The following is a 13,838-nucleotide window of genomic DNA, read 5'->3' as shown; positions in this document are numbered from 1 at the left end:
CATTTCTTTCCAGGTATTTTTTCATTTCTCCTTTGATTTCTTCATTGACCCAATCGTTATTCAGTAGCATCTTGTTTAAGCTCCACAGTTTTGTGGCTTTTCTGATTTTCTTCCTGTACTTGATTTCTAGTTTCATACCTTTGTGGTCAGAAAGCATGCATGATACAATTTCGGTCTTCTTAAATTTATTGAGACTTGTTTTGTGGCCTAATATGTGATTAATCCTGGAGAATGTTCCATGGGCATTTGAAAAGAATGTATTCTGTGGTTTTTTGATGGAATGTTCTATATATATCTACCTAGCCCATCTGGTCTAATATATCATTTAAGGCCAATGTTTCCTTATTGATCTTCTGTTTGAATGATCTATCCATTGGTGTAAGTGGAGTGTTTAAGTCTCCTGTTATTATTGTATTACTGTCTATTTCTCCATTTATGTCTGTTAATAATTGCTTATATATTTTGGTGCTTCTATGTTGGGCACATAGATGTTTACAAGTCTTATATCTTCCTGTTGGATTGTTCCCTGTATCATTAGGTAGTGCCCTTCTTTGTTTCTTGTTACAGTTTTTGTTTTAAAGTCTATTTTGTCTGATACAAGTATTGCTACCCCGCTTTCTTTGCCATTTGCATGGAGTATCTCTTTGCATCCTTTCACTTTCAGTTTGTGAATGTCTTTAGGTCTGAAGTGTGTCTCTTGTATGCAGCATATATATGGGTCTTGTATTTTTATCCAGTCGACCACCCTATGTCTTTTGATTGGAACATTTAGTCCATTGACATTTAACATAGTTATTGGTAAATATGTGTCTATTGCCATTTTCTTACTTTTTTTCTGAGTGTTTTAGTAGTTCTCCTCTGTTCCTTTCTTCTTTTCTTGCTCTCTTCTATTTTGGATTGATTGCTTTCTGTACTATTATGTTTGATTTCTTTCCTCTTAGTTACTTGTTTACTTATTATAGATTTCTGGTTTGTGATTACCATGAGGTTCCTATATACTATTCTACATGCATAGCAAACTATACTGAGTTGATAGTCTCTTTAGCTTGACCTCTTTGTAAGAACTTTACTCTTTTATTCCCCTCTTCCCACAGTTTATGTTTTTGAAGTCATATGTAAACTCTTGTGTGTTTCTATTCTTTACCCTCTTATCATTGAAATAGGTAATTTCAGTACTTTTGTCTCTTAACCTTTGTATTATCTTCATAGGTGGTTGATCTGCTACCTTTACTATATATTTGCCTTTACCAGTGATTTTATTGTCGGGTTTTTCTTTTTTTTTGATAATTTTCTTGTCCCTATTTGTGGTCTTCTTTTTCCGTCTTAAATAAGTCCCTTTAGCATTTCTTGTAGAACTGGTTTCTTTGTGATAACTTCCTTTATTTCTTGCTTGTCTGGGAGGCTCTTTATCTCTCCTTCCATTCTGAATGACGACCTTGCTGGATAAGTATTCTTGGCTGTAGGTTTTTTCTTTTCAGAACTTTAAATATAATGTGCCACTCTTTTTTATCCAGTAAGCTTTCTGCTGAGAAGTCAGCTCATAGCTTTATGGGGTTTCCTTTGTATGTCACTTGTTGCCTTTCTCTTGCAGCTTTTAGGATTGTCTCTTTATCTTTAATTCTTGACATTTTAATTATAATGTATCTTGTGTGGGCCTCTTTGGGTTCATCTTGTTTGGTGCTCTCTGCACTTCCTTTGCTTAGATGTCTCCTTCTTTCCTTAGCTTAGGAAAGTTTTCAGACATTTCTTCAAGTATATTCTCTGTCCCTTTGTCTCTCTCTTCTCCTTCTGGGACATCTATAATACGAATGTTAGTGCGCTTGATATTATTCCAGAGTTCGCTTAGACTTTTCTCCTGTCTAATTCTTTCTTCTTTTATGTGTTCAGCTTGGGTGATTTCCTCTTGTCTTTCTTCCAGCTCGCTGATCCATTCTTCTGTATCAACTGCTCTGTTATTGAGTCCCTCTATTGAATTTTCTGTTTTCAGTATTGTGTTCTTCATTTCTGATTGGTTCTTTTTTATATTTTCCAATTCTTTGTTGATGTTCTCACTGTGTTCATCTAGTCTTCTTCCAAAATCAGTGAGCATCCTTATGAGTTTTTGTTTGAACTCTTTGTCACATAGATTGCCTATTTCTGTTTAGGTTTTTTTCTTGGGGTTTTATCCTGTTCCCTGCTTGGAATGTATTCCTTTCCCTCCTTACTATGCCTCTTTCTTTGTGCTTGTATCTGTGTATTAGGTGAGTTAGCTAAGTATCCTGATCTTGGAGAAGTGGCCCTATGTAAGAGGTCCCTTTTGAGGCCTAGCAGTGTCCTTCCCTCTCATCATCAGTCTAAATGGTCCAGGGATGACCCTTGTGTGGGCTGCTTGTGTCCTCCTTCTGTGGCAGGGTTGCTCCCTCTGCAGGTACCCAGGAAGTCTAGGCTTTCCCTCCCTGGCTGGCTGCTTTTAAATCCAGTTTGGGGAGTCCCAGCACCATTGGCTACAGGGTCTAATAGCACACTCATATTGCAGTTTTCTTGTTAGTTGAGTAGGTACCCAGTGTAGCTGGTTGCTAGGCTCAGGGGCTTACAGTTGCTGTGGGCCTCAGGTCTGCAAGGCTATTGTCAGTTCTCTTAAGATTGCAGCTGACTGGGGCTGGCCTTCAGCACGGGAACACCCAATTGTTTTAGACTTTGGAAGGTGGGCAGATCCTCTTTGTGGCTATTTGTGAAGCACAGGTTTTCTGCTACTGATAAACCCCACCCCACACAGGTCCACCCACACCGTCAACAGAACACTGGTTTGTGCACACTTCCCTTTATATTTCTGATATGTCCTCTATTGTTTTTTGAAATAAATTCTGAGTTTGTATTTTTCAAGATGGCCTTTGGTATATATTTTAAACTCTCTTTCTTTTGCCCACTGGTTTTTCAGTGTTCACTTATCTTTAGTGCAGATATCTATCTTGGCTGCCTTTCTTTTCTACCATTAGGCTATACTGTAGTAACATCGTAATTGCAGGCATGATTCCTGCACATTCTTAACATCAGACTGGTCACATTTATGAATAGACATTTCAGAATATACGGGTAATTTGTAAAAAACATGTTTCGCAGTTTCAACTGGAGTTCCATTGTATTGGACATTATTAAGACATGTGCACTCCAAGATCAATATTTAGCTGTTCTAACTTTATTGTACTAGTAAATTGATAGTATGTTTAGGGAAGTGGATGCTGTGTTATCCATGTTAACTTTTCACCTAGGAAAAATTTTGAAAATCATAGCCTTCCTTTGTTCATTGTTTGGTTTGTTCTTTGCATTTTTCCCCCCTTTCTTAAAATTGCCTAATACAAATACTAAGATTTGAGAATATAGAGTATCTTTTTTTTTTTTTTTAAAGATTTCATTTTTCCTTTTTCTCCCCAAAGCCCCCTGGTACATAGTTGTGCATTTTTAGTTGTGGATCCTTTTAGTTGTGGCATGTTGGACGCCTCCTCAGCGTGGCCTGATGAGTGGTGCCATGTATGCACGCAGCATTCGAACTGGTGAAACCCTAGGCTGCTGAAGCAGATCGCACAAACTTAACCGCTCGGCAACAGGGCCGGCCCCTAGAGTATCTTTAAAGAGCTAGTTTGCCTATAAAATGTATTTCCAATATAAAAATTTGATGATGGTATTAAAATTAAGAATAGCAAAATAAAGGTTATCTTATTCTTGCCACTGTTTTTGGCTCCAGGTATCTGAGAGTTGGGTTTTCTTATATTCAGAAAGAGACTATAAATCCCTTCATTAGTGTGAGTTTTGATTTATCATTCCCAGTATCTAGCACGGAAGTTGGCATATGGTAGATATTCTCCAGATGCTGACTGAATCAATTAATTAATGAAGTTGAAGGAAAAAGAAAATGTTTGTATTACGTTTCTTATATATTTAACCTGTCTGTAGCAGATACTCTAGTAGGTCATTTCCTGTATATTGTTTGTTTTTTCTTAATAACAATCTAGTAAATTTGCTATTGTTATCATCTCCATCTTAAAGAATGAAAGTTGTGTGAAGAGAGATTAAGTAAATTATAACAAAGAGAATTTACAGACTTCCAAGAAGAAACTCTGGGCAGAAAGGGATTACTTGTGGGAATGTTTCACAGTATAATGGCTAAGATTGGTGATTAGAAACCTTTTTCTTTTTTTTTTTTGTGAAGAAGATTGTCCCTGAGCTAACAACCATTGCCAATCGTGTTCTTTTTGCTTGAGGAAGACTGTTGCTGAGCTAACATGTGTGCCAGTCTTCCTCTGTTTTATGTGAGATGCCACCACAGTGTGGCTTGATGACTGGTGCTAGGTCTGTGCCTGGGATCTGAACCCATGAACCCTGGGCCACCGAAGTGGAGCGTGTGAACTTACTATGCCACCAGGCAGCCCCAGAGACATTTTTTTTTTGACACATCTAAGGGATGGCATTTAATATCATTTATGTGTCATACTCTCAGAGTTATGTGCTTTTCTGATACTTAGTAATAATTTGTGGCTGACTTGGTTGCTCAAGAAAACCTATTGGAACGTAAGAGAGAAAGTGTGATGTAACTTTCCTCTAATTTCTTAAATGTAAGGGTACAAATGTAAACCGTGGAACTGTATTACTAATCACCACATCTTACATTTTTTCGCTAATGTTAACCATATCCCACGTCATATTATGATTGAGCGTAAGTGGCTTAAATGAAAGTTTAAATTTGAAAGCAGTACTATAGCATTTGAGAAACAACTTTTGTGTGATATATTGATTCTTATTTTATGATTTCAAGCATTAAAACCAATGGAAGAAACTAGGTGAGTTCATAGAGGAAACTGAGTTGGGTTTTGAAGGCTGAGTAAGATTTCATAAAGTAGGGAGTGTAGTACAGAGCTAGGGTGAAAGAGGTGTGTTTAAGTATCATTGCAAGCTGGAGTATAGGAGTCTAGGGTGGAGAAGATGATACAAGATGAAATTATAAAGGTGGTTCGGGGCAAGATTTTGAAGGGACCTGATGATGTGAATTTAATTTTTGGGAGATAGCGCTGGGTCTGGTACACTAGACTCTCATCACTATTTATATGTGGGTCTCAAACTCAGGTGGCTATACAGATCAGGCAGCTAACTTGAATGGGTGAAGCAGGCTGGTGTAGACAATTGGGAGTAGTAGGGGCTGTGATATAATGGAGAGAATGTGTTCATGTAAAGGTAGCAACAGTTCTAACCAGTTGTTGCCTTATAGAAATTCTGGTACAATGTTATCTAATCATCTGATTCTCCATGAGAAGATAGGAATTCAGATTCATATGTGTGGTTTTCCAATTTGTAAAATATATCTGCTACTACACCTATTAGAATGACTAAAAATTCAACAAAACCTAAGAAACTTGACAATGTGGAGTGCTAATGAGAATGAAGAGTTACTAGAATGCACGTATATTGCTTTTCAGAATCAAAATGGTGCAGCTACTTGGGAAGCAGTTTGGCAGTTTCTTTTAAAGTTAAGGATATACTAGTGATGTCAGCATCATGGCCACGTAACTCATTCTTCTTTTCTCTCATCTTTTTTTTAACAAGTAATTAGACATTCGTTCATGGACAAAAGTGCCTTCAGCATTCTATGTCCAGGGACCAGGAAGGTTTCTAGCCCACCTGTTCATCTGAAAATAAACAAACAAGACCTCAATCAGGGCTGTGGATCCAAGGGAGTCAGCGAACCTGTCCCGTCGTCACTCACCTGGTCAGGGAAAAATCCTTGGAGAGTGCTAACCTGGGCAGATACCTGTACAGGCGAGAAAGAATTTGTAAAAGTCCTGTCTCCTTGAGGGAACATTCCAGCATGGCATTGGAGCAGTATAGAGACAAGTTTGGATGCAGAGGATAGGTAGGGACTCTACCAGAGCTGCCCTTTCACCAAGGAGACACTGCATCGGTAAGCTGTTTGGCAGCGGTGACATCTCCCATGGAGGAGGTGCAAAATGATGAGTAAGTACCCAGCTTTCCCAACTGTGAGTGTGGTGGTTGGAGAAACCTGTTTCTTTACACCAGTACTCTGATTTCTGAGACAGGACCTCCACAACCGGGGGGAGGGAGGATAATGGGAAGGAAGCAGGTAAGAATATCAAAGGGCGTTAAAGGAATTCAGTTATTGATTTCTGTTTCAAGATTTCAGCAGGATTCCTGCCCACAAGCCTCTGTGAGTAGTCTCTGCTCAAAGATCTCCTCCCCAGGCCCGTGGGTATCCTGAATACCCCAAGTGCTAAACCCATATAAACCCCCACTCTGTGGCAACTCCTTGTGTGTGTTCCCGCATCTGGCAGTGAGAGCAGGTATTAGAAAAATGGACCAGGGTCTGTGGGCACAAACTGGAGCTACAGCATTGCCTTCCAGAAAACAAAAGAGAGGTTTCCTGCTATCAGCCTGCTGAGGTATGAGAACAAGAGAAAACACAATGGTTAAGAATTCTGCCACAAGAGGGAGCAAGAAGAGTGGAGCAGATCTATTCATGATAAACCTAGTGAATCCCAGAGAAGCAACACCAAGGAACAGTACCTCATCTAAAGAGAACCAGTAAAGATACTTCACATGCGAAAGCCCCAATACAAAAATACAAGGGGCTTAAAAAGTCAAGGAAATAGGCTATCACCAAAAGGTATCAATAATTCTCCAACAACTGAGTCCAAAAGCACAGAATACTGTGATCTAGGTGATAATTCAAAATCACTGTTTTGAAGAAATTCAATGAACTACAAGAAAATTCAGAAATAAATTTCAATGAGGTTAGAAAAAAAATATATGAATGCAATGAATTCTTTACAAAAGAGAGAGAAATCATAAAAAAGAAGCAAATAGAAATTCTGCAGGTGAAGAATTCAATGAATGAGATGAAGAATACAATAGAGAGCATGTGTAGTAGAGTAGAACAGATGGAAGATCGAATAAGTGATTTAGAGGATAGGAATTTGATAATATAGTTAGGAGAGAACAAAGAAAAAGGATAGAAATGAGTGAAGAAAGCCTTTGTGACCTCTGGGACTCAATCAAAAGGGGAAACATCGAAATAATCAGGACTCCAGAAGGAGAAGAGGAGAAAGGGGCAGAAAATTAAATTAAAGAAATAATAGCTGAAAACTTCCCAAACCTGGGGAAAGAATTGGGCATCCAAGTTCAGGAAGTTAATACATCACCTGACTATCTCAATGCCAAAAGACTTTTTCCAAGATATCATAATAAAACTATCAAAAATCGAAGCTAAAGAAAGAATACTAAATGAAGCCAGGGCAAAAAAAGAGTGTAACCTACAAAGGAACCCCTCTTAGGCTATCAGCAGATATCTCCGCAGAAACCTGACAGGCCAGGAGAGAGTGGAATGACATATTCATGGTACTAAAAGATAAAAGTTGACAGCCAACAGTACTCTATCCAGCAAAATTAACTTTCAGATATGAAGAAAAGAAATACAGACTTTCCCAGATGCACAAAAGCTGGGAGAGTTCATCACAGTTACACCTGCCTTGCAAGAAATGCTGAAAAGAGTTCTTTAAGTAGAATTAAAAAGACACTAATCAACAACATGAAAACATGCAAAAGCATACAATACACTGGTAAAGGTGAAAAAACATAGATTCAGAAAACTCTAATTCTATAATAGGATGGTGTGTTAACAACTTAATGATAGTATAAAGGCTAAAGAAGAAGAGTATTAAAAATAACTATAGCTAGTATAATTCAACAAATACACAGCATAGAAAGAGGTAAATTGTGACATCAAAAATATAAAAGAGGAGGAGTGTAAGGGTGGAGACTTTATAGGTGAGTGAAGATAAGTTGCTATCAGTGTAAAATGGACTTTATATATGAGGTGTTTTATGTAAGCCTCGTGGTGACCGCAAAAATCCAGGATAGATTCATGAAATGTGAAAAAAAGAGAGCGTACTACCAAGGAAAACCACCAATTTACAAAAGTAGGCAGAAATGGGAAAAAATGGCAATACAAAAACAACCAGAAAGAAAACAATTAGATGGCATTAGTAAGTTTTTACATTTCAGTAATCACTCTAAATGTAACTGGATTGAATTCACCAATCAAAAGGAACGGAGTGGCCGGATGATAAAAAAACAAGACCCAACTTTTTGCTGTATACAGGAGACTCATTTGAGCTCTAAAGACACACTGAAAGTGAAGGGATAGAAGAAGATATTCCATGCAAATGAAAATCAAAAGAAAGTGAAATAACCATATTTATATCAGACAAAACAGACTCTAAGCCAAACATGATTAACAAGAGACAAAGTCATTATATCGTGATAAACAGTTCAACACATCAAGAAAATATAACAATCATAAATAAATATGCTCCCAATATCAGAGCACCTAAATATATTAAGCAAATACTAACAGATCTAAAGGGAGAAATAGTCAAGAAAACAATAATAATAATGGTATGGGACTTCAGTACTCCACTTTTAGCAGTGAATAGGTCATCCAGACAGAAAATCAACAGGGAAACATTGGAATTGAATTACACTTTAGACCAAATGGACTTTAGAGATGTACATAGAGCATTGCATCCCAAAAGCAGCAGAACACACATTCTGCTAGAAAGTGTACACAAAACTTTCTAGGACACAAAACAAATTTAGCAAATTTAAGAACATTGAAATCATACCACCTATATTTTCCAACCCCAATGGAATGAAACTAGACATCAATAGGAGGAAAGTTGGAAATCTACAAATATGTGGAAACTAAACATACTTTTGAAAAATCAGTGGGTCAAAGAAGAAATCAGAAGGGAAACAAAAAATTATCTCAAAACAAGTGAAAATGAAAACACAACAATCAAAACCTATGGGATGCTACAAATGCAGTTCTGAGAGGAAAGTTTATAGCGATAAATGCAAATATTAAAAATTAGATTTCAAATAACCTAACTTTATACTTCAAGGAACTAGAAAAAGAACAAATTAAGCCCAAATTAGCAGAAGGAAAGTTAATATCACTATTGATCCATTCAACAATAGGTATGAAACTTAAATGCATTTTGCCAAATGAAAGAAGTCAGAACCAATTTTATCATAATGAAAACAGATCAGTGGCTGATAACGTTTGGGCTAAGGGATTGACTACAAAGGGGCAACATGCATTTTTAGAGTAAGGGAACTGTCCTTCGTATATTGTGGCAGTGGATATACAACTCTGCATTTGTCACAACCCACAGAACTATACACCTCAAAGAGTGAGTTTTACTCTGTTCACATTCAACTGAATGAATTAGATAAATCAGATTGTCAGGAGAACCCAAGATGGAATGCTGTACAAACTGTTATATGATATAATTGCACTGAAGGGTTTAAGGGAAAGGGAGCTCACATAAGAAACTTTGGAAAACAGTGTTTGGCTGGATACCATAAGGCTAAAGACAAAAAGAACTGTATACAAACATTGTACTCTAGTTGATAAGTTTGTTTCTCACAGCTGCATAGCTTAGCAATTTTGAACAAATTATTATTGTTGAACAAATAACTATAGCTTACTTTGTAGATATTGAGAGTTGGGGAGAATGAAATTACAAGTAAGCAATGGGAAATGCTAAAATGAACTGTATGTTGCTGTATTGGTGTTGAATCTATCAGTATGAGCTTAAGTGCTTTCTTTTTAAAAAATATATATGTATACAGGTAGATACATTCAAGAAAGAAATATAGAAATAAGTAAGAGTGTGTGTGTGTGTGTATGTATGTATGTGTATGTATGTGTATGTAATTTCCTTTCTCTGTCCACTGACGGGGCCTAGAAGCAGTGAGCAACAAGCACATCTCCTGCCTAGACTGTGATTTCTAATACCACACACCAATAATGGGAACCAGGGATTGTTAGAAGAATGGCTGAATCTGTGACCAGGGCAACAGAAATAGAAGATGAGCCTGGAGTATATTGTGTTGCTAGAAAATAAGGAAGTGTTCAAAAAAGGTGTGGGGGCAGACTATCTACAGGACACATCCAATCTGAAAGTGTTCTCTGTGGCCAAAGCTGGAACAATTGAAACAATGCAATAAAGAATGATAATATTGGATTATAACCCAAAGAATAAGATAAAAGTCCGTGAGTCTGAACTGATATAAATACATGATTGAATAAGTAAATAAATAATAGAGAAAGAACAATTTTCCTTAGAGAAGAATTTCAATAAATGTAGAAGAAATGAAGGAAATAGAAAATCATCTTTAGACGCTGATAGTAATAGTTGCTGAAGGCAAGATTCATCAATGAATGTTAAAATTAGTGGGCAAAACTTAATGAGAAACAGGACATATTTGTATGACTTTAAAATGTTTTCCCCCAAAATATTTATTAATTACATAGGGAAAAATAGTAACTTTACATGTTGAACCTGGTAGACATCCTCTTAACCAAGTGATCAACGTTAATAATAATAAAACATTGGTAGGTACTTTCCGATATGATGATCTGAGGGCACATCACCACAAAATCCATAACCTCAGTCTAATCATGAGAAAATACTACATAAATCCAACTTGAGGGAAATTCTATAAAATACCTGAACAATACTTCTCAAATGTGCTAAGTTTGAAAGATAAGGAAAAAAGAACCATCCACAGATGGGAGGAGAATTGGGAGACAATGACATTTGAATACCATGTGTGATCTAGGATCAGATCCTGCAGATCCTTCAGAAAAACTGAGGAAGTCTGATTAAAGCCTTTAGTATAATTAATATTGTACCAATGTTAATTTTTAGTTTTCCTAATTGTACCACGGTTATGTAAAATGTTAACATAGGGAGAAGCTGGGTGAAGATTGTATAGAAGCTATATTGTCTTTCTAACACTTCTGTATGTCTAAAATTTTATCAGAATAAAGTTAAAAAAATACTCCTGCCATTTAAAATTCTTCTCTTAATTGAGGTTGCCATCATCCTTTTATGTTCTTGTGTGTTTAATAAGCTTCATACACACACCTAGAAGCAGGTAGATTCATTTTTCTATTATTCTGTGTAGTTGGAATAGTTTCTGAAGAATTATCAGGTTGGTCTTTGCATAGAATTTTTGTAATTCTAGTGCCAAGGCTGTCTAAATTGTTGAAGTGCTTCCGTATTAATACTGTGGAATGCTATAAGAGAGTATATCCTTTCAGCAAATGTACCATATAAATGACTATTTATATAAAATTAACTAATATAGTGAACATGATATTTTTTTTGTTGTTGATTAGATGGTCTTAGTGTAGAAGTGTACAGTAAAGTTGACTTTTTAACTATAGAAAATTTTAAGCCTAGGCTTACTTCTAAACACGCTTGTGGTCCATATATCTGTAGGTATCAGTTGGTGTCAAGATATTTAGATTAGTTTTAATATTCATCTGAGTAAATCATGTTTGATTGAAAAAAGAAGCTTTTATTTGAAGGTAAACTGTGTACAATTTTTTTTCTTTGACCTCCTGTGCTAATATTACTTAAAACTTGCTTTTTGAACATAAGTTTTCAAGTGTTTTACAATTTGGAAAGAATAAGTGGTCAATCCTTTAACATTTTACTATGTTGAAAAATATCATTTGACTATGTACTTCTGTCTTCATCTAGAGTCTAGGCCATAAAAACATCAACATCAGAGTTAGAGACTTTATACCCCTCTTTGTTTTGACCTAGATATTGGACATGTGCTGCTGTAAGATCAGAGATCTGTAAAAATAGTAAAGAATTAAGACTAAAAACTAAAATTTAAGGACGAACGAACAAATATTTGTCATTTCCTTCGTGACTTCTGCTAGTGTAGACTGCTAAATGTTTTGTGGTTTGACTCTTGTTCACTCTGTACACTCGAGGACTCGTGTAGATTCTCCTCCGAGTATGAGGTGATTGTGAACTGCTTCAGCTAATGGTGAGAATGAGCTATCCTAATGTTATACCAAGGATGGCATTTTTGGAGACCTGGATTTTTGAGTAGGAGAAAAGGAGGATGGCAAAAACTAAAGGAGAAGACTAGTGTTTTTTCCTGAAAGAAAGTATATAAACTTCCTGCCAAATTGTATTTTATTTGTCTTCTCGTTTGCATCTTCCCTTTGTAGGTGAGTTAACATAACTTGTATGGGAATGACAGAACTTTATTACCTTTACCTGTTCTAACTGCATCGCATGACAGAATTGAACTGTGGCCCATATTTTTCTCCAGGGCTTTCGGCAGAAGTGAGTCAATACATTGTTTCTGGCTTTACTTGCTGTCCTTCCCTAATATACCAGCTCAGGGTGCCTTGGAACTTTGTTATGAGAGGAGGAGGCACAGGAGGAGGGCCAGAGCTTGGGTTCACTGTGCTTGGGGGAGGGTTCTGTGATTGTTCAGGGAGGGACTGAAAGTTACCCAAATGGAGTAAGGATAAAAAATTACCTGAAATAAATATGTACTAAAGACTGAAAATCCCTTATCGTATTTAAGTATCTTGTATCATCAGATTTAAAAATTGACTTAAAATGTAAGCTGAGATTCTTTTTAGTGTGGGTTTCAACACCTTTTTTTGTGCTTATGCCAAGAACACAGTGTTCTGTTAAGTCATTCAGTGACTAAGATTGCTGATTTGCTGCCAACCAGGGTCAAGTTTATTCAGATAAGTTTCAGTGTAGGTTCTGAAATGAATGAGAAATGCTCCTCTTGTCTTTGCGTGTTAGGTGGGTCTGGAGAATTAGTTGTTTTAAAATGAGATTATTAATATTTTTGTTTTTCAGAGATAGGGATTTTCTTTCAAGGCTTCATATACAAACAATGGTTTGATACTGATACTACCTTCTTGTCTGTTTATTGACTTGCCATGCTTGAATCGGTGAAATATATCACAGCTCTCCTAACCTTACCAGATGAGTATCTCATATGCACCACATGGACTCTGCTGTGTCATTTAAAGTGTTACTTTTTACTGCTAAAGAAAACACGTATTCAGAAGGTACTCTTCTCAGTTATATATGTGAATTAAAAATTGGAAAAGGTGAATTAGAAGCAAGAAAAATACAGTGTTTGATAAGGGATGTATACCTATCAAGATATATCCATCTTCAAGTATTTTATTCATTCCTTCATTCGTTGGAATGAGTCTTGCTCAGTTTTTATTTTTCTCATTTACCATCTTTGTTTCCAGTCACCGAAATGCATTGACTCTGTTGTACTCAAAATGCAATAAGTACACGGAAGGCTAAGGATTAGAGCAGTTTTACCTGAAAATTATACATATTTAAACAGTTTTTTCCTAAAAATATTTAATTTGCAGTATGTGTGAATGAGTGAACAAACGTCTTATAATCAGCTCACTAGACCCTCAAGAGGTAACTTTTTTTCCTGTTCATTGCAGTGTTTAGCCAAGGTGATTAAGTTTGTGTTGCTACTAATGAAGGTTTTTTTTTTTAAAGATTGGCACCTGATCTAACAACTGTTGCCAGTCTTCTTCTGCTTTTTCTCCCCAAATCCCCCAAGTACATAGTTGTATATATTAGTTGTGGGTCCTTCTAGTTGTGGTATGTGGGACGCCACCTCAATGTGGCCCAATGAGCAGTGCCATGGCCGTGCCCAGGATCCGAACCGGCGAAACCCTGGGCCGCCGAAGCAGAGCGTGTGAACTTAACCACTCGGCCACGGGGCCGACCCCTGCTGAAGGTTTTAGACAAGGCTTGCCTTAGTATCGATTGGAATATGTGATTTTTTTTGCTAATGTCTGATAATATTTCTTTTCTGTGATTGATCACTGTCTTTCTTATTCATTAATGACTTTCTAGAATCTGGCAGGATGCCTTGTCCTTAGCTGTTCACCATGTACTCAAAACCTGGCCAAGTAATGG

At 36.7% G+C, this 13,838-nt stretch overlaps 1 protein-coding gene across 36 annotated transcripts in view; it reads left to right on the top strand.

The window, feature by feature from the left end:
- Positions 1-13,838, top strand: part of SPIDR (scaffold protein involved in DNA repair) — a 472,172-nt gene that overhangs the window by 100,490 nt on the left and 357,844 nt on the right. The gene's annotated exons all lie outside the window — the stretch shown is intronic.

The sequence above is a fragment of the Equus caballus genome, chromosome 9 (assembly GCF_041296265.1).
Source record: "Equus caballus isolate H_3958 breed thoroughbred chromosome 9, TB-T2T, whole genome shotgun sequence".
Taxonomy (NCBI): domain Eukaryota; kingdom Metazoa; phylum Chordata; class Mammalia; order Perissodactyla; family Equidae; genus Equus; species Equus caballus.
This window is presented reverse-complemented; position numbering and strand designations above follow the sequence as displayed.